The sequence below is a fragment of the Lonchura striata genome, chromosome 11, assembly GCF_050655825.1.
Source record: "Lonchura striata isolate lonStrDom1 chromosome 11, ASM5065582v1, whole genome shotgun sequence".
In the NCBI taxonomy this organism is placed as follows: Eukaryota; Metazoa; Chordata; class Aves; order Passeriformes; family Estrildidae; genus Lonchura; species Lonchura striata.
In genome coordinates, this window is record NC_140713.1 from 25,633,792 (window position 1) to 25,653,196 (window position 19,405).

General features: G+C 48.9%; 2 long non-coding RNA genes across 6 annotated transcripts; both read left to right on the plus strand.

The window, feature by feature from the left end:
• The first annotated feature begins 126 nt into the window (after positions 1-126).
• LOC144246681 (uncharacterized) lies at positions 127-8,965 on the plus strand. Of its 3 annotated transcripts, none has more exons than XR_013340348.2 (3): positions 164-4,926; positions 5,887-6,171; positions 6,604-8,965. It is a non-coding gene; the product is annotated as an uncharacterized LOC144246681 (long non-coding RNA). The 3 variants fall into 3 exon arrangements; XR_014958035.1 differs by having other exon boundaries at positions 164-3,596; positions 3,849-4,926; positions 5,887-8,965; XR_013340346.2 differs by having other exon boundaries at positions 127-4,926; positions 5,887-8,965.
• A 1,380-nt stretch (positions 8,966-10,345) lies between these two features.
• Positions 10,346-19,182, plus strand: LOC144246680 (uncharacterized). 3 transcript variants are annotated; one of them, XR_013340345.2, is made up of 3 exons: positions 10,383-15,143; positions 16,104-16,388; positions 16,821-19,182. It is a non-coding gene; the product is annotated as an uncharacterized LOC144246680 (long non-coding RNA). The 3 variants fall into 3 exon arrangements; XR_014958037.1 differs by having other exon boundaries at positions 10,383-13,815; positions 14,068-15,143; positions 16,104-19,182; XR_014958036.1 differs by having other exon boundaries at positions 10,346-15,143; positions 16,104-19,182.
• The last annotated feature ends 223 nt before the right edge of the window (positions 19,183-19,405 follow it).

Here is a 19,405-nt window from a genome sequence, read left to right on the forward strand (position 1 = left end):
CGGAGCTTTGGCCGGGCCGGCGGGCGGGGGAGGCGGCGCGGGCGGCGCGCCGGTGCCGGCCGGTGCCGCCGCTCCGGGCGCGGGGCTCGGGCGCCGCCGGGGCCCCCCGGGCCCGGTGCCGGCCCCGCCGGGCCGGGGGCAGCGGGCGGGGGTCTGCCGGCGCGGCGCCGCCTCTGCCTGCCGGAGGATCCGCTTTCCTGCCGGAGCCGCGCTGCGCCCGGGGCCGGGAGCGCGGCTCCGCATCTTCCAGCCTCCCTCGCTGCGGTGGTTTTGAGGAATTTATGGGATCCTTTTCTTTTGTTCGTAGTTGCTGTAGGAGAAGGGCCATGGTGTTACTTTTTGGTTGTTACGGTTCTTGCTTCAGGTGCGCATGACAAGGGGGTTTTTTTTGATTGAGTGTTGTTGGATTTCTTTTTGATCCGTTCTTATGTTTCTAAAGAATGTGTTCTTAAAGGTTTACAATGGTTTTTATGGGTCGTAGCATGAAGTAGACGTTAGGTTTTTAATTCGTTTGTGAAGGCTTTTATTAGCATGAGCATATGTAGTGTTTGTTTTGGTGGGTTTGAGGTAGTGTCCTGTAGTTAATCAGTGAGGTTTTTTTTAATATTGATTATTGCATTCTTGTTTATTATGTTATAGGGGTTTTATGCATTTGGCATATTTGATTGCCGCGTATGTTTTATTGTTGCAGAGAGTTCGGGAGTTATTAAAATTGTTACATTTCTCTTTTGGCGACGTGTTTATTTCTAGGTGGTATTTGTGTTTTGATGGTTTGAGGCATAATGGGTTTATTGAGTTAGGAATAATTATTTTGTTGTTGTTAATATATATATATATTTTTTTTTAGTTTGATGTATTTGGTTGTTGTTTATTTATTAGTTTTATTTTTGGGAACATGGGTATATCTATGGTGGGTCTTTATGCGCAGTTATTTTATCTGGGTGGTGAATTTTTTTTCCTTCGTGGTTTCGATTTTTTAATATCTGTAATTATTTGGTGGGTTTTTTTAGTTCATTTTATAGAGCATTGGGTTCTCTTTATGAGTTAGTGTAGTGGTAGAGTTTTGGTTATTTTTTTTAGAAACGTTCGGGGTCTGTTGTATGATTTGCAGTATAGTAAGTTAGTTGGGTTTTTTTTTTTTTCATTTTAGTGGTTTTTGTGATTTGCTGTGTGGATTTCTATAGGTTGTTTTAAATGTTTGTTTCATTTTTGTGATGTGATAAGAACTGTTAGTGAAAGGAGTGTAGTGTGGGTTTTTCTGCTGGTAGTTGGTTGGCTGGTGGAGCCTTTCTGAATTTTTTGGATGGTATTGGTGGGAATTTGATGCTGTTTGTTTTGGCATTTTATTTTTAGGAATTGGATTATAACTGCAAAGTTTTAACTATAACTCTAATGAAACAAAAGAAATGCATAAATATGAAAATGGAATATAAACCTTCAATTTTAAATATAAACGGAATACATATAAATAAAACATGTAACATAAATAATGTTATCCATTACTATTAGGTATTATATTGTTTGATATAGAGTATTTTATATGTATATATAAATACATATAAATAGAGATTATAAATACAAGCAAAATAACCATATAGAGTTGTATAATTAATTCGTGTGGATATATAAATATAAAAATTACAAAATAATAGAAATCAATGCAGTACATAATGCATATTTTACAGTATATGTGTTATTATAACACATTATATGTCATAAATATTATATATCAAAATATAGTACCTCAATATATTGTGATAGAAGATATAAGTACTATTAAAAATAAAATATAGAAATATTTAAATATCGTTTAAAATAAAGGGGATTTTTATTTTCTATTTGGTAGTAGGTAGGGGTTTTATTACAAAAATTATAAATATAAATAAAATAAAATTAGAAATCTATGTGTAGAAATATATCCTAAATACATTAAGATCTATATAAAAATTCAGTGGTAAGTAAATATAAGTATTAGCAGTATGTACGAAATAGAGTTTAAATAATAATTTATCTATCTTGCTACCTTATAATATATATAATATATATTTATAAATACATCAGTGTAAAGTAGAAATACAAATGTGACTATAATGATGAAAAATTATATGAATAATCAAGTATTGCTTATAGACAGAGCTTTTTTTTTTAAATTTGGTTAGAGACAGGGCTTTAATAGAAAAAATATGAATATACATTTTATTTTGATATCGTTCTAAATATGGAAATATATATTCGATGTATACAGATATATATAAAAATATAAAAAAATAAAAATAAGTATTAGGAAGAGATAGGCTATAAATAACATCATACATCAATCTACATTTAAAATGTAAATTTGAATATAAATGCAAAAAATAGAGATAAATGTAAACGGAGCTTAAATAATGGGATTTTTTTAAAGATTTTGACTTGGATGGAGGCAGGGGTTTATTTTAAGCAATATAAACCTTCTAGAAATCTAAATCTAACTATAGAAATATATAAGCAATACATTAAGATATGTACTAAAATAGAATAAAATATAATAGAAATAAATGTAAGAAATTATAAAAATTCAGTTATACATCAATATACATTATAAATCCGAATGTGAATATAAATATGAAAAATATAAAAATAAAATACATTGAAATGCAGTTTAAAAGAAAAGGTTTTTTCTTTTGGTTCTTGTTGGGTTAGAGGCAAGGGGTTTTTTTTTGTTGGCGTTCTTTTCCGCGCGGGATATTTTGGGGCATTTGCTACCGAGGATGTTCCGGAGGGGACGGCGCCCGTTCTTTTTGCCGCCTGCCCCGCCCGCGGCCCCGAGGCGAGCGGCGGCCCCCGGCGGTGGCGGGCGGCAGTGCTGCCGCCTTGTGGACAGAGGTGGGTACTACAGACACAGCCCGCGGGCGCCATCTTGGGAGTGGCTTGGCGCGGACTCGGCTTGACCTTCTCAAGAGGGTGCAAAAACGAGGACAAGAAAGTCGAGGACCCGTGTCTGTTTTCCACACTGCCTGAATTGCCCGCACCGCCGGCGCCCCCCTAGGGGATTTTCCGCGGCAGTTCTGGTGCCGTGCACACGGGCTGTGGGGTCAGCAGCACCGCGAGCCTGCGGGATTTTGGCACGAGCCGACAGGCATCGGCAAAACGCCTGTCTCCGTCAAGGTCCTCACGGGCCGCCATCTTGCGAGTGCTTGTCGCGCACTCTCTTGACAAGTGCTGCCGCCTTGTGGACAGAGGGTGGTACTGCAGCCCCCCAGCCAGCGCCCGGCAAAACCACCGAGACGGGGCGGGAGCGAGCGGCGAGTGGGGCGGTGTCTGTGAGTGAGGGGAGGGCTGAAGGCGGCTCAGCGGCGGCGAGGATGGCGGCGAGGGCAGCCCGGTGGGGCCGGTGCCGGCGGGCGGCGGAGGCGCGGTCGCAGCGCTCCCGGGCCGCGGCCGAGCGGCATCGGAGCAGGGCTGCGCCGCCTTTCCCGGCCCCGCGCCCCTCTCCAGACGCCGGGAGCGGCCGCGTGCCGGAAAATGCCGCCGGGGCGGCGGAGCGGGGCCCTGGCTCTGCCCGCCCCTCCTGCCGCCCTCCCTGGAATGGTTCGAGGCGTTATGGGTTTATTGAGGTAGGAATAATTATTTTGTTGTTGTTAATTTAATGTGGGTTTTTTTTTATTTGTTTGTTTTTGTCGTTTGATGTATTTGGTTTGTAGAGCAGGAACTGCAGACAGAATCCTGCAGAAGTAATATGGAATTTGTCCTCCCAAAACCCACCCGGCTTCAAACCACTTTCAGCACGTGGTCTTCCTTAGCAGCACATGGTTCCCCCATGCTTGAGAGGCGCTGCACTCTACTTTTCTCTCCACCTTTGCTGACAGATCCTGCTGAAGGCTGAGGACAAAGCCCTACCGCTACACGGACAAAGCAGCAGACCTGGTTCGGGAAGCCAGCGTGCTCCAGGTTGCTACAGGACTCTGATCAAACATCAGCATCCCCGTCTCTCACATTGATGGTATGTGGTAACCCCTTAAGAACAGAACTCCACGACTTGGGGCTACCTTTTCTAACCCTAAGCAACAAACTGGGGATGGATAACTCTAGAGATCCTGTTATGTAAGGATCTCCAGGATTCAGCCCTCCATGTGTCCTTGGAATCAGCAGAGTTTCCACTTTACTCCCAGACGTAATTTTTGATGTGGTTGTGCCACTTTAACGGTATTTGAAATCTCTCTTCGTGTTCTTGCAGCAGCATTATTGAACTACAATGGAAATGTAGTCCTGCCTGAAGCTGTTCACAGAATCGTGGAATCCCAGAAGGGTTTGGATGGGAAGGCACCTTTTTTTAAAGCTCATCCCGTTCCACCCCCTGCCATGGGCAGGGACACCTTCCACCATGCCAGGGTGCTCTAAGCCCTGTCCAGCCTGGCCTTGGACACTTCCATGGATCCGGGGGCAGCCACAGCTTCTCTGGGCAACCTGTGCTGGACAGCAGCTTTGAAAGGCAGAATGAAGTACAGCTGTGATTTTTGTGCTGCCCCCAACATTGTATTGCCTGGCAAATGTGCCTTTGAATTTTTTTTTTTTTTTTTTTTTTAAGGTTTTCTTGTTTGTTTTGTTTGCTTTCGTTTTTTGTTTTTTTTTTTTTTTTTTTTTTTTGTTGTTTTGTTTTTGGGTTTTTTTGGGAACTAAAAAGATACCTTGTGTTCCTGGAATGTTGCATTCTACCTCTGTTGTTTTCCCAGTTAGTCTGGATCCTCTGCTTACATTTTTTCCTTCACTTATTAGATGTCGTGGATATGCTGGCTGTTCTGATGGAGGGCAGTGATGGCTTAGATGAGGAAATTGTGTTCTCTTTAAATGAAGGCGTGATTATCCAGACATTTCCCTTCAGTGCTGTTGTCCCTGCTGCATTAGCAGCCAGGAATATGCTGTTGCTTCAGTCTGAAAACGGAACAGGTACAGTTTTTTTTTTTTATGTTTTATGTGTCGTTTCTAGCAGTGGAGTGAAAGTGGCATCATTTCTACTCTCTTGTAATAATTTTTTACCGTTTATAATTTTTTACCTTGAGGCATGTTATTACCTTCCCTGCAAGCAGAAGGAGGTGCAGATTGATGGTGTTTTGTGCTCAAGAGGGGCATTGAAGCTCTGTAGGTGCTTCTGCCCTAATTCCCTGACCCTGAAGAGAAGGGACACTGTCCCTGCATGGACAGTCTTGGTCTGGAAGTAGTTGGCCTCAGTAACACAGCGTTTTAAGGGCAGAGCATGGCGATCAGGAGAGGAAGGTGTTTCCCGTGCCTGTGGGCAGCTCTTCCCGAGATCAGGGAGAGGGGACTGCCTTGTTAAGTAGGAAATGGATGCGTTTCCCAAGGAAAACTTCAGAAATTAAGCTCCAGGGGCAAATACTGCGAGGTTCTACTACCTCCTTGAGGACAGCGTTAAAACCACAGGGGCATCAGCAGGGCTTGGAACAGGACTGGCCAACCGCAGAGCACCTCACGAAGCCCTGTCTGTGTATGTGGCAGTCGAGTAGCACCTGGGGGGTGCTGAAAGTCCCAGTTCTGACAGAAAACTCTGTTTAACTTGTACACGTTGGCTGGGTGTATCCCCCCAGTACAGCTCGGTTCTTCTCTGAGGCGGTGCCTGGCAGGGTGTCTCCCTGTAAAGAGACGGGCGTGTTTTTGGCACAAGACAGCGAAGGTGGATTGTTTGCTTCAGCAGGAGCTGATGATGTCTGGAGGGTTTTTCAGGTACCTCTGCAGTCAGGAGCACGTGTCTAGGTCACTGCGAACACTTTTTGATCTCGTTCAGTTCTTTTCTGCGTGAGGCTCTGTGGGCTGCTGGCAAGGCCCAAAGTAAGGAAGGTTGCCCCAGTGTCCGTGCTCATGTCAATAGTTTAATTTATTTGGCTTTTCTAGGAGCAGATGTCGTGGAGGACTTTGTTGCTGTTTTCACTGGCCTCCTGCACTCTCCGAGAGAGCCCCTTTCTCCCTGCTTGACGTTCCAGCTCTGTGACAAAGCTGCTAAGTATCCTCAGCTCTACCAGTTTAACCGATACTATAGACTCTGGATGCCCAAGTAGTCCCAGGAACCTGTGGTATGGAATACCTGAAGTCACTGAATTCTTGAGCCAGTATTCCTATAAAATCCTCACAGTTGACAGAGGTTACATTTCCATCAGGAACAGCGTTTTTATTGAGGAGGTAATTCTGCATCCTTGTTGATCGTGCTGGGGACACACGTTTGCTCCAGGGCTTTTCTCTGATGACACAAGAGGTCTCTGTGGTGTTTGGGAGGCGATACCAGGCCTCAGGGCTCATACAGAGACTCCTCAGCAGGCACAGCAGAGCCTGGTGTGCGCTGTGGCCTCTGTTTACAGTGCCCGGAGTTCCCCCAGGTGGGTGGAGGATCACAGGCCCCTGGGCTGGGTTTGGTGAGTTTTTCTCAGTTCAGCAGTGTGAACACTCCAGATACCCCTGGGGACACTACTGGACAGCTCTGTTCTAGCAGGACTGCACGCCTGTGCTCCCAGAGCTTCAGTTCAGAGCTCATCTCAAACCAAAGGTGGCTGAAGAGACTTTTGTTTCATACTCATCACTGTTTTTCTCTTACGCTTTTTGTTTCGCTTTAAACAGTTTGAAAACCACAAGGAGGTCAGGCAAGAGCCTTCTGTGGCACCGGATTCTGTATTTGCTACTTTGCTGAAGGGAGCCTGGGAGAGAGGAAGCAGTACCTTCCTGGAAGATGGTGTTCAGACAAAGTGGAGAGACTTGGCTTCCCGGCTCCCCCCACCTGAGCAGCTTTTGTTGGGAGTAAAGCACGTGCTGCTGTACCTTAAACCTACAGTGGAGAACTTCAGCAGATAATACTGTAGTGATGCTTGGTTTACTTTATGGCACAAGTTACAAATGACTCAGCTGCTAAAACTTAGGTTCCAGTGCTGTAGCTCTTTTTCCTCGACTCGCCTCCGAGGGTACGCAGCACCATACAAAACTGCACCTAATTTGTAAACAAATGTCAGTTGTTCTGATTATTGAAGCTGGGCTTTATTCAGTTGTGTGTGCTGTGGCCAGGTCCTTTGTACAAATAGTATACGGAGGGTGGGGAAACCAGAACTGCACATTCCTTGTGATATGTATGGGATTTTGGGGGGGGGTTAAATGAAAAGGAGATGCAAAATGAGGGAATTGCTTTTAGATGTAACTATTCTTGTCCTAAAGGAGCCATCAGCTCTGTCCCGAGAGTTGAGTTACAAGTGTGTGTTGAAAGAGCCGCAAGCCTTTAGGGGCTGCAATTTGTGTGCCCTGGAATGAGGTGCCCTGAGGAAATGTGTGAGCCGGAGGGAGCCGAGCTGTGGGAGTGGGCGAATGGAGGCGGGTGCGGGCGGGAATAGCCGAGCGTGGCCGAAAGTGGCCGGGAGGGCCCGTGGAGGCGAGTGGAGCCGAGCTGCGCCGAAGAGGCGAGTGGGGCCGAATGCGGTCGGAAATAGCCGAGCTTAGCCGAAAGTAACCGAAGCTGGCCGAGGAGCCGAGCGTAGCCGAGCGGCTCCGAGTACAGCCGAGGCGAGCCGAGCTTTGCCGAAGAGGCTAATCGAGCCGAATGCGGCTGGTAATAGCCGAGCGTGGCCCAAAGTAGCCGAAGCTGGCCGAGGAGCCGAGTCCAGCCGAACCGAGCCGAGCTCGGCCGAGCGCAGCAGCCCGGGCAGGGCGGGGCGCCGGGGCGGAGCCGGGGCGCTGGGAGGATCCCCTCCTGTCCCTCTCTCTACCGCTCCATCCTCCTCCCCGTATTCCCCTCAGTTACCTCTCTTTCCCCCGTTTCCGTGTCCCCCCCCAAACTCGGCTCCTTCCTGTCCTGTCCCTGCCCTGCTCCTCCGTTCCATTCCCCCTCTCTCCCTCCTCTGTTCACCGTCCCTCTTCCTCCCCTGCCGGCCTTTCCCTTCCCCGCCCGCTTTCCTCCGCAGCCCGTCCTCCCTCCCCGACCTTTCGCATGCCCCGCTCTCCCTCCTCTCTTCCCGTCGCCCCTTCGCTTCTTTCCCCCGCAGCCGCGGGGCTCGGGGCGCCGGAGAATAAAGCCCCGAGGGCCGGAGCCCGGCGCCCCCCGGGCCTTGCGGGAGTCCCCGCACGGGGCCGGAGGCTCTCGGCGGATCCCCCGCGCCGCTCGGACCCCGCCCCGGCGCTGCCGGACCTGCGGCTCCGCCGGCATCGCGCTGCGAGCGGCCCCCGCTCTGTGCCGTGCCGGCCGTGCCGCGTCCCCGCCGCCTCTGCCGCTCCCTCTTTCTGCCCCTGGCCCGCGACAGCGAGGCGGGGCAGGAGCTTCGAGCCTTCTGGGGGCTGCCCCCCCTTCCTTGTTGCGGCGGAGTCCCTTTCTGGGGGGATGGACGCGTGGGAAGGGCTGGAAGGGAGTGCTGGGCTGCTGTCCGGGGCAGTTGGACTCGTCCTGTGCCTTCTTCGGGAGTCAGGGTTAGGGGCTGAAGACTCGGGGCTCTGATGTCATTTGGGGCACCCCAAGGTCGCTAGGAGAGGGACGCACACTGCGGTGGGGGAGCGGGTGGGTGGCAGATGAGAGGGGGGGTCACGCTGGGTGCCGTCCCGCAGAGGGACCCAAAGCTACCCCAAAATTCCCAGGGAGGGGTGTGTGTAGAATACTAAAACCTGGCAAGTGTTTCTTTTTCACAGGTATTGGTAAAGAATAGGAAGCTATGGCTAAACTAATTTGAAAAGAAGCCCTCTCTCGATCCACTCATTTGTACCCAGGAATGTAGGAAACTCTGACTGTGGATGGGCAGTAGTTTTGAAAATCATGCCGTAGCCTTTTTCTCTAGGAACGAACCAAGCGAGTGCCCTGAAACCAGCGGAGCAGCTGCAGGGGCTAAATGGAACAGAAAGGGCTCCCCGGCACCTTTTGCCTCCGTTCTCTGCCATTCCTCAAAACGTGTCGCAGCCCCGGAAGAGGCGTTTGTCATTCCAGCCTGCCAAAATAAAGACCTGTAAAATCCTAGCTCTGCCTTTTGTTTAACGTGTTCTTACTTTCTATTTATGTCATCACAGAAAGCAAGGAAAGAAGAAATGTGACTGGTTCCCACTATTGCTCCATGCAGGCATTTTTAAAGGCTTCTGTACTTCTATCCTCTTTTTCCACTCCAAGCTTCATTTTTCCCCTCCTTTTTCGAGGTCTGCTGCTTTGGGTGTCCCAAGGAGGGCTGGGTTCCTCAGCAGGGGTCTTAGGAGTTGGTGCTGATTCTGCTTTTCCACAGATATATCAAAGTGTGCTACCAAAGTGACTATTTTCTCCAGGGGAAAGCTTTCTCTCAATGACCATCAATGCATGTATGTGTTTTAATCGTGTAACCAGATGGATTAAGAAAAGCTGACACCCGTAGCAGATTTCTGTTGGATCTGTGTCTGTGAGAAGTGCGCTGTGTGCTGGAGAGGGAGAGACGCTGTTGGAGAGTGGCAACAGCGGCAGGTGTGAGCTGTTAGGATGATGGGGGCTCAGAGCAGCCCCAGGTGTGAGCTGTGAGGATGATGAGGAGGGGGCGGCTCCTCCGGGGGCTGATTTAGGGGGTTTTCCTCACATCGCTTTTGCACGGAGCTGCTGGAGAAGAGGAGTTTATGGGGGGCTCCCGGGGCTGTCTCCTGGAAGGACGGTGAGTGCTTCGGACGGGGTCTGGGGGATCACCTGGATATGCACTTGGAGACGTGGAGCATTGCTCAAAGGAGGAGCCGAGGGACAAACCCTTGTGCCGAGAAGCAGTAGCCAAACAGGTGAGCCGGTGCGCCTTTGTAGTGGGGGCTTTTGTCCTTTCCCTTTGAAATTTCGTCATCCTGAGGTTGAAATGGAGGGGTCAGTCCTGTGGTCCCGCCTTTTAAGAGGTTTGGATTGAGGTAAAATTCTCCCTTTTACCATTATTTGAGGCAGGCCCCTTGTTTTCTGCTCTTCTAGGGGACGCAATTGAAGGGGGGGAGCGCACGTTTCTGTGCCCTCGTTGGGGTGAGGTGAGCGCCGGAGCGTGGCGTCACTGTCGGGCCTTCAGAGGAAGGGAGCTGCAGCCGTGGCAGCGCTGGCAGGGCGGGGATCGCGCTGTGCCGCTGCATTCGGGGCGCTTCTTCTGCCCCCGGCCCGGCAGCGAAGGGTCCGGCGCGGAGCCCTGGCGGCAGTGCCGGGGCTGGCCGGGGCGGAAGGGGAGCTGGGCGCGGCTGGGCTGCCGCGGGCCCGCCGGAGCCGCGCCGGTGCGAGCCGTGCGGAGCCGAGCGGAGCTTTGGCCGGGCCGGCGGGCGGGGGAGGCGGCGCGGGCGGCGCGCCGGTGCCGGCCGGTGCCGCCGCTCCGGGCGCGGGGCTCGGGCGCCGCCGGGGCCCCCCGGGCCCGGTGCCGGCCCCGCCGGGCCGGGGGCAGCGGGCGGGGGTCTGCCGGCGCGGCGCCGCCTCTGCCTGCCGGAGGATCCGCTTTCCTGCCGGAGCCGCGCTGCGCCCGGGGCCGGGAGCGCGGCTCCGCATCTTCCAGCCTCCCTCGCTGCGGTGGTTTTGAGGAATTTATGGGATCCTTTTCTTTTGTTCGTAGTTGCTGTAGGAGAAGGGCCATGGTGTTACTTTTTGGTTGTTACGGTTCTTGCTTCAGGTGCGCATGACAAGGGGGTTTTTTTTGATTGAGTGTTGTTGGATTTCTTTTTGATCCGTTCTTATGTTTCTAAAGAATGTGTTCTTAAAGGTTTACAATGGTTTTTATGGGTCGTAGCATGAAGTAGACGTTAGGTTTTTAATTCGTTTGTGAAGGCTTTTATTAGCATGAGCATATGTAGTGTTTGTTTTGGTGGGTTTGAGGTAGTGTCCTGTAGTTAATCAGTGAGGTTTTTTTTAATATTGATTATTGCATTCTTGTTTATTATGTTATAGGGGTTTTATGCATTTGGCATATTTGATTGCCGCGTATGTTTTATTGTTGCAGAGAGTTCGGGAGTTATTAAAATTGTTACATTTCTCTTTTGGCGACGTGTTTATTTCTAGGTGGTATTTGTGTTTTGATGGTTTGAGGCATAATGGGTTTATTGAGTTAGGAATAATTATTTTGTTGTTGTTAATATATATATATATTTTTTTTTAGTTTGATGTATTTGGTTGTTGTTTATTTATTAGTTTTATTTTTGGGAACATGGGTATATCTATGGTGGGTCTTTATGCGCAGTTATTTTATCTGGGTGGTGAATTTTTTTTCCTTCGTGGTTTCGATTTTTTAATATCTGTAATTATTTGGTGGGTTTTTTTAGTTCATTTTATAGAGCATTGGGTTCTCTTTATGAGTTAGTGTAGTGGTAGAGTTTTGGTTATTTTTTTTAGAAACGTTCGGGGTCTGTTGTATGATTTGCAGTATAGTAAGTTAGTTGGGTTTTTTTTTTTTTCATTTTAGTGGTTTTTGTGATTTGCTGTGTGGATTTCTATAGGTTGTTTTAAATGTTTGTTTCATTTTTGTGATGTGATAAGAACTGTTAGTGAAAGGAGTGTAGTGTGGGTTTTTCTGCTGGTAGTTGGTTGGCTGGTGGAGCCTTTCTGAATTTTTTGGATGGTATTGGTGGGAATTTGATGCTGTTTGTTTTGGCATTTTATTTTTAGGAATTGGATTATAACTGCAAAGTTTTAACTATAACTCTAATGAAACAAAAGAAATGCATAAATATGAAAATGGAATATAAACCTTCAATTTTAAATATAAACGGAATACATATAAATAAAACATGTAACATAAATAATGTTATCCATTACTATTAGGTATTATATTGTTTGATATAGAGTATTTTATATGTATATATAAATACATATAAATAGAGATTATAAATACAAGCAAAATAACCATATAGAGTTGTATAATTAATTCGTGTGGATATATAAATATAAAAATTACAAAATAATAGAAATCAATGCAGTACATAATGCATATTTTACAGTATATGTGTTATTATAACACATTATATGTCATAAATATTATATATCAAAATATAGTACCTCAATATATTGTGATAGAAGATATAAGTACTATTAAAAATAAAATATAGAAATATTTAAATATCGTTTAAAATAAAGGGGATTTTTATTTTCTATTTGGTAGTAGGTAGGGGTTTTATTACAAAAATTATAAATATAAATAAAATAAAATTAGAAATCTATGTGTAGAAATATATCCTAAATACATTAAGATCTATATAAAAATTCAGTGGTAAGTAAATATAAGTATTAGCAGTATGTACGAAATAGAGTTTAAATAATAATTTATCTATCTTGCTACCTTATAATATATATAATATATATTTATAAATACATCAGTGTAAAGTAGAAATACAAATGTGACTATAATGATGAAAAATTATATGAATAATCAAGTATTGCTTATAGACAGAGCTTTTTTTTTTAAATTTGGTTAGAGACAGGGCTTTAATAGAAAAAATATGAATATACATTTTATTTTGATATCGTTCTAAATATGGAAATATATATTCGATGTATACAGATATATATAAAAATATAAAAAAATAAAAATAAGTATTAGGAAGAGATAGGCTATAAATAACATCATACATCAATCTACATTTAAAATGTAAATTTGAATATAAATGCAAAAAATAGAGATAAATGTAAACGGAGCTTAAATAATGGGATTTTTTTAAAGATTTTGACTTGGATGGAGGCAGGGGTTTATTTTAAGCAATATAAACCTTCTAGAAATCTAAATCTAACTATAGAAATATATAAGCAATACATTAAGATATGTACTAAAATAGAATAAAATATAATAGAAATAAATGTAAGAAATTATAAAAATTCAGTTATACATCAATATACATTATAAATCCGAATGTGAATATAAATATGAAAAATATAAAAATAAAATACATTGAAATGCAGTTTAAAAGAAAAGGTTTTTTCTTTTGGTTCTTGTTGGGTTAGAGGCAAGGGGTTTTTTTTTGTTGGCGTTCTTTTCCGCGCGGGATATTTTGGGGCATTTGCTACCGAGGATGTTCCGGAGGGGACGGCGCCCGTTCTTTTTGCCGCCTGCCCCGCCCGCGGCCCCGAGGCGAGCGGCGGCCCCCGGCGGTGGCGGGCGGCAGTGCTGCCGCCTTGTGGACAGAGGTGGGTACTACAGACACAGCCCGCGGGCGCCATCTTGGGAGTGGCTTGGCGCGGACTCGGCTTGACCTTCTCAAGAGGGTGCAAAAACGAGGACAAGAAAGTCGAGGACCCGTGTCTGTTTTCCACACTGCCTGAATTGCCCGCACCGCCGGCGCCCCCCTAGGGGATTTTCCGCGGCAGTTCTGGTGCCGTGCACACGGGCTGTGGGGTCAGCAGCACCGCGAGCCTGCGGGATTTTGGCACGAGCCGACAGGCATCGGCAAAACGCCTGTCTCCGTCAAGGTCCTCACGGGCCGCCATCTTGCGAGTGCTTGTCGCGCACTCTCTTGACAAGTGCTGCCGCCTTGTGGACAGAGGGTGGTACTGCAGCCCCCCAGCCAGCGCCCGGCAAAACCACCGAGACGGGGCGGGAGCGAGCGGCGAGTGGGGCGGTGTCTGTGAGTGAGGGGAGGGCTGAAGGCGGCTCAGCGGCGGCGAGGATGGCGGCGAGGGCAGCCCGGTGGGGCCGGTGCCGGCGGGCGGCGGAGGCGCGGTCGCAGCGCTCCCGGGCCGCGGCCGAGCGGCATCGGAGCAGGGCTGCGCCGCCTTTCCCGGCCCCGCGCCCCTCTCCAGACGCCGGGAGCGGCCGCGTGCCGGAAAATGCCGCCGGGGCGGCGGAGCGGGGCCCTGGCTCTGCCCGCCCCTCCTGCCGCCCTCCCTGGAATGGTTCGAGGCGTTATGGGTTTATTGAGGTAGGAATAATTATTTTGTTGTTGTTAATTTAATGTGGGTTTTTTTTTATTTGTTTGTTTTTGTCGTTTGATGTATTTGGTTTGTAGAGCAGGAACTGCAGACAGAATCCTGCAGAAGTAATATGGAATTTGTCCTCCCAAAACCCACCCGGCTTCAAACCACTTTCAGCACGTGGTCTTCCTTAGCAGCACATGGTTCCCCCATGCTTGAGAGGCGCTGCACTCTACTTTTCTCTCCACCTTTGCTGACAGATCCTGCTGAAGGCTGAGGACAAAGCCCTACCGCTACACGGACAAAGCAGCAGACCTGGTTCGGGAAGCCAGCGTGCTCCAGGTTGCTACAGGACTCTGATCAAACATCAGCATCCCCGTCTCTCACATTGATGGTATGTGGTAACCCCTTAAGAACAGAACTCCACGACTTGGGGCTACCTTTTCTAACCCTAAGCAACAAACTGGGGATGGATAACTCTAGAGATCCTGTTATGTAAGGATCTCCAGGATTCAGCCCTCCATGTGTCCTTGGAATCAGCAGAGTTTCCACTTTACTCCCAGACGTAATTTTTGATGTGGTTGTGCCACTTTAACGGTATTTGAAATCTCTCTTCGTGTTCTTGCAGCAGCATTATTGAACTACAATGGAAATGTAGTCCTGCCTGAAGCTGTTCACAGAATCGTGGAATCCCAGAAGGGTTTGGATGGGAAGGCACCTTTTTTTAAAGCTCATCCCGTTCCACCCCCTGCCATGGGCAGGGACACCTTCCACCATGCCAGGGTGCTCTAAGCCCTGTCCAGCCTGGCCTTGGACACTTCCATGGATCCGGGGGCAGCCACAGCTTCTCTGGGCAACCTGTGCTGGACAGCAGCTTTGAAAGGCAGAATGAAGTACAGCTGTGATTTTTGTGCTGCCCCCAACATTGTATTGCCTGGCAAATGTGCCTTTGAATTTTTTTTTTTTTTTTTTTTTTTAAGGTTTTCTTGTTTGTTTTGTTTGCTTTCGTTTTTTTTTTTTTTTTTTTTTTTTTTTTGTTGTTTTGTTTTTGGGTTTTTTTGGGAACTAAAAAGATACCTTGTGTTCCTGGAATGTTGCATTCTACCTCTGTTGTTTTCCCAGTTAGTCTGGATCCTCTGCTTACATTTTTTCCTTCACTTATTAGATGTCGTGGATATGCTGGCTGTTCTGATGGAGGGCAGTGATGGCTTAGATGAGGAAATTGTGTTCTCTTTAAATGAAGGCGTGATTATCCAGACATTTCCCTTCAGTGCTGTTGTCCCTGCTGCATTAGCAGCCAGGAATATGCTGTTGCTTCAGTCTGAAAACGGAACAGGTACAGTTTTTTTTTTTTATGTTTTATGTGTCGTTTCTAGCAGTGGAGTGAAAGTGGCATCATTTCTACTCTCTTGTAATAATTTTTTACCGTTTATAATTTTTTACCTTGAGGCATGTTATTACCTTCCCTGCAAGCAGAAGGAGGTGCAGATTGATGGTGTTTTGTGCTCAAGAGGGGCATTGAAGCTCTGTAGGTGCTTCTGCCCTAATTCCCTGACCCTGAAGAGAAGGGACACTGTCCCTGCATGGACAGTCTTGGTCTGGAAGTAGTTGGCCTCAGTAACACAGCGTTTTAAGGGCAGAGCATGGCGATCAGGAGAGGAAGGTGTTTCCCGTGCCTGTGGGCAGCTCTTCCCGAGATCAGGGAGAGGGGACTGCCTTGTTAAGTAGGAAATGGATGCGTTTCCCAAGGAAAACTTCAGAAATTAAGCTCCAGGGGCAAATACTGCGAGGTTCTACTACCTCCTTGAGGACAGCGTTAAAACCACAGGGGCATCAGCAGGGCTTGGAACAGGACTGGCCAACCGCAGAGCACCTCACGAAGCCCTGTCTGTGTATGTGGCAGTCGAGTAGCACCTGGGGGGTGCTGAAAGTCCCAGTTCTGACAGAAAACTCTGTTTAACTTGTACACGTTGGCTGGGTGTATCCCCCCAGTACAGCTCGGTTCTTCTCTGAGGCGGTGCCTGGCAGGGTGTCTCCCTGTAAAGAGACGGGCGTGTTTTTGGCACAAGACAGCGAAGGTGGATTGTTTGCTTCAGCAGGAGCTGATGATGTCTGGAGGGTTTTTCAGGTACCTCTGCAGTCAGGAGCACGTGTCTAGGTCACTGCGAACACTTTTTGATCTCGTTCAGTTCTTTTCTGCGTGAGGCTCTGTGGGCTGCTGGCAAGGCCCAAAGTAAGGAAGGTTGCCCCAGTGTCCGTGCTCATGTCAATAGTTTAATTTATTTGGCTTTTCTAGGAGCAGATGTCGTGGAGGACTTTGTTGCTGTTTTCACTGGCCTCCTGCACTCTCCGAGAGAGCCCCTTTCTCCCTGCTTGACGTTCCAGCTCTGTGACAAAGCTGCTAAGTATCCTCAGCTCTACCAGTTTAACCGATACTATAGACTCTGGATGCCCAAGTAGTCCCAGGAACCTGTGGTATGGAATACCTGAAGTCACTGAATTCTTGAGCCAGTATTCCTATAAAATCCTCACAGTTGACAGAGGTTACATTTCCATCAGGAACAGCGTTTTTATTGAGGAGGTAATTCTGCATCCTTGTTGATCGTGCTGGGGACACACGTTTGCTCCAGGGCTTTTCTCTGATGACACAAGAGGTCTCTGTGGTGTTTGGGAGGCGATACCAGGCCTCAGGGCTCATACAGAGACTCCTCAGCAGGCACAGCAGAGCCTGGTGTGCGCTGTGGCCTCTGTTTACAGTGCCCGGAGTTCCCCCAGGTGGGTGGAGGATCACAGGCCCCTGGGCTGGGTTTGGTGAGTTTTTCTCAGTTCAGCAGTGTGAACACTCCAGATACCCCTGGGGACACTACTGGACAGCTCTGTTCTAGCAGGACTGCACGCCTGTGCTCCCAGAGCTTCAGTTCAGAGCTCATCTCAAACCAAAGGTGGCTGAAGAGACTTTTGTTTCATACTCATCACTGTTTTTCTCTTACGCTTTTTGTTTCGCTTTAAACAGTTTGAAAACCACAAGGAGGTCAGGCAAGAGCCTTCTGTGGCACCGGATTCTGTATTTGCTACTTTGCTGAAGGGAGCCTGGGAGAGAGGAAGCAGTACCTTCCTGGAAGATGGTGTTCAGACAAAGTGGAGAGACTTGGCTTCCCGGCTCCCCCCACCTGAGCAGCTTTTGTTGGGAGTAAAGCACGTGCTGCTGTACCTTAAACCTACAGTGGAGAACTTCAGCAGATAATACTGTAGTGATGCTTGGTTTACTTTATGGCACAAGTTACAAATGACTCAGCTGCTAAAACTTAGGTTCCAGTGCTGTAGCTCTTTTTCCTCGACTCGCCTCCGAGGGTACGCAGCACCATACAAAACTGCACCTAATTTGTAAACAAATGTCAGTTGTTCTGATTATTGAAGCTGGGCTTTATTCAGTTGTGTGTGCTGTGGCCAGGTCCTTTGTACAAATAGTATACGGAGGGTGGGGAAACCAGAACTGCACATTCCTTGTGATATGTATGGGATTTTGGGGGGGGGTTAAATGAAAAGGAGATGCAAAATGAGGGAATTGCTTTTAGATGTAACTATTCTTGTCCTAAAGGAGCCATCAGCTCTGTCCCGAGAGTTGAGTTACAAGTGTGTGTTGAAAGAGCCGCAAGCCTTTAGGGGCTGCAATTTGTGTGCCCTGGAATGAGGTGCCCTGAGGAAATGTGTGAGCCGGAGGGAGCCGAGCTGTGGGAGTGGGCGAATGGAGGCGGGTGCGGGCGGGAATAGCCGAGCGTGGCCGAAAGTGGCCGGGAGGGCCCGTGGAGGCGAGTGGAGCCGAGCTGCGCCGAAGAGGCGAGTGGGGCCGAATGCGGTCGGAAATAGCCGAGCTTAGCCGAAAGTAACCGAAGCTGGCCGAGGAGCCGAGCGTAGCCGAGCGGCTCCGAGTACAGCCGAGGCGAGCCGAGCTTTGCCGAAGAGGCTAATCGAGCCGAATGCGGCTGGTAATAGCCGAGCGTGGCCCAAAGTAGCCGAAGCTGGCCGAGGAGCCGAGTCCAGCCGAACCGAGCCGAGCTCGGCCGAGCGCAGCAGCCCGGGCAGGGCGGGGCGCCGGGGCGGAGCCGGGGCGCTGGGAGGATCCCCTCCTGTCCCTCTCTCTACCGCTCCATCCTCCTCCCCGTATTCCCCTCAGTTACCTCTCTTTCCCCCGTTTCCGTGTCCCCCCCCAAACTCGGCTCCTTCCTGTCCTGTCCCTGCCCTGCTCCTCCGTTCCATTCCCCCTCTCTCCCTCCTCTGTTCACCGTCCCTCTTCCTCCCCTGCCGGCCTTTCCCTTCCCCGCCCGCTTTCCTCCGCAGCCCGTCCTCCCTCCCCGACCTTTCGCATGCCCCGCTCTCCCTCCTCTCTTCCCGTCGCCCCTTCGCTTCTTTCCCCCGCAGCCGCGGGGCTCGGGGCGCCGGAGAATAAAGCCCCGAGGGCCGGAGCCCGGCGCCCCCCGGGCCTTGCGGGAGTCCCCGCACGGGGCCGGAGGCTCTCGGCGGATCCCCCGCGCCGCTCGGACCCCGCCCCGGCGCTGCCGGACCTGCGGCTCCGCCGGCATCGCGCTGCGAGCGGCCCCCGCTCTGTGCCGTGCCGGCCGTGCCGCGTCCCCGCCGCCTCTGCCGCTCCCTCTTTCTGCCCCTGGCCCGCGACAGCGAGGCGGGGCAGGAGCTTCGAGCCTTCTGGGGGCTGCCCCCCCTTCCTTGTTGCGGCGGAGTCCCTTTCTGGGGGGATGGACGCGTGGGAAGGGCTGGAAGGGAGTGCTGGGCTGCTGTCCGGGGCAGTTGGACTCGTCCTGTGCCTTCTTCGGGAGTCAGGGTTAGGGGCTGAAGACTCGGGGCTCTGATGTCATTTGGGGCACCCCAAGGTCGCTAGGAGAGGGACGCACACTGCGGTGGGGGAGCGGGTGGGTGGCAGATGAGAGGGGGGGTCACGCTGGGTGCCGTCCCGCAGAGGGACCCAAAGCTACCCCAAAATTCCCAGGGAGGGGTGTGTGTAGAATACTAAAACCTGGCAAGTGTTTCGTTTTCACAGGTATTGGTAAAGAATAGGAAGCTATGGCTAAACTAATTTGAAAAGAAGCCCTCTCTCGATCCACTCATTTGTACCCAGGAATGTAGGAAACTCTGACTGTGGATGGGCAGTAGTTTTGAAAATCATGCCGTAGCCTTTTTCTCTAGGAACGAACCAAGCGAGTGCCCTGAAACCAGCGGAGCAGCTGCAGGGGCTAAATGGAACAGAAAGGGCTCCCCGGCACCTTTTGCCTCCGTTCTCTGCCATTCCTCAAAACGTGTCGCAGCCCCGGAAGAGGCGTTTGTCATTCCAGCCTGCCAAAATAAAGACCTGTAAAATCCTAGCTCTGCCTTTTGTTTAACGTGTTCTTACTTTCTATTTATGTCATCACAGAAAGCAAGGAAAGAAGAAATGTGACTGGTTCCCACTATTGCTCCATGCAGGCATTTTTAAAGGCTTCTGTACTTCTATCCTCTTTTTCCACTCCAAGCTTCATTTTTCCCCTCCTTTTTCGAGGTCTGCTGCTTTGGGTGTCCCAAGGAGGGCTGGGTTCCTCAGCAGGGGTC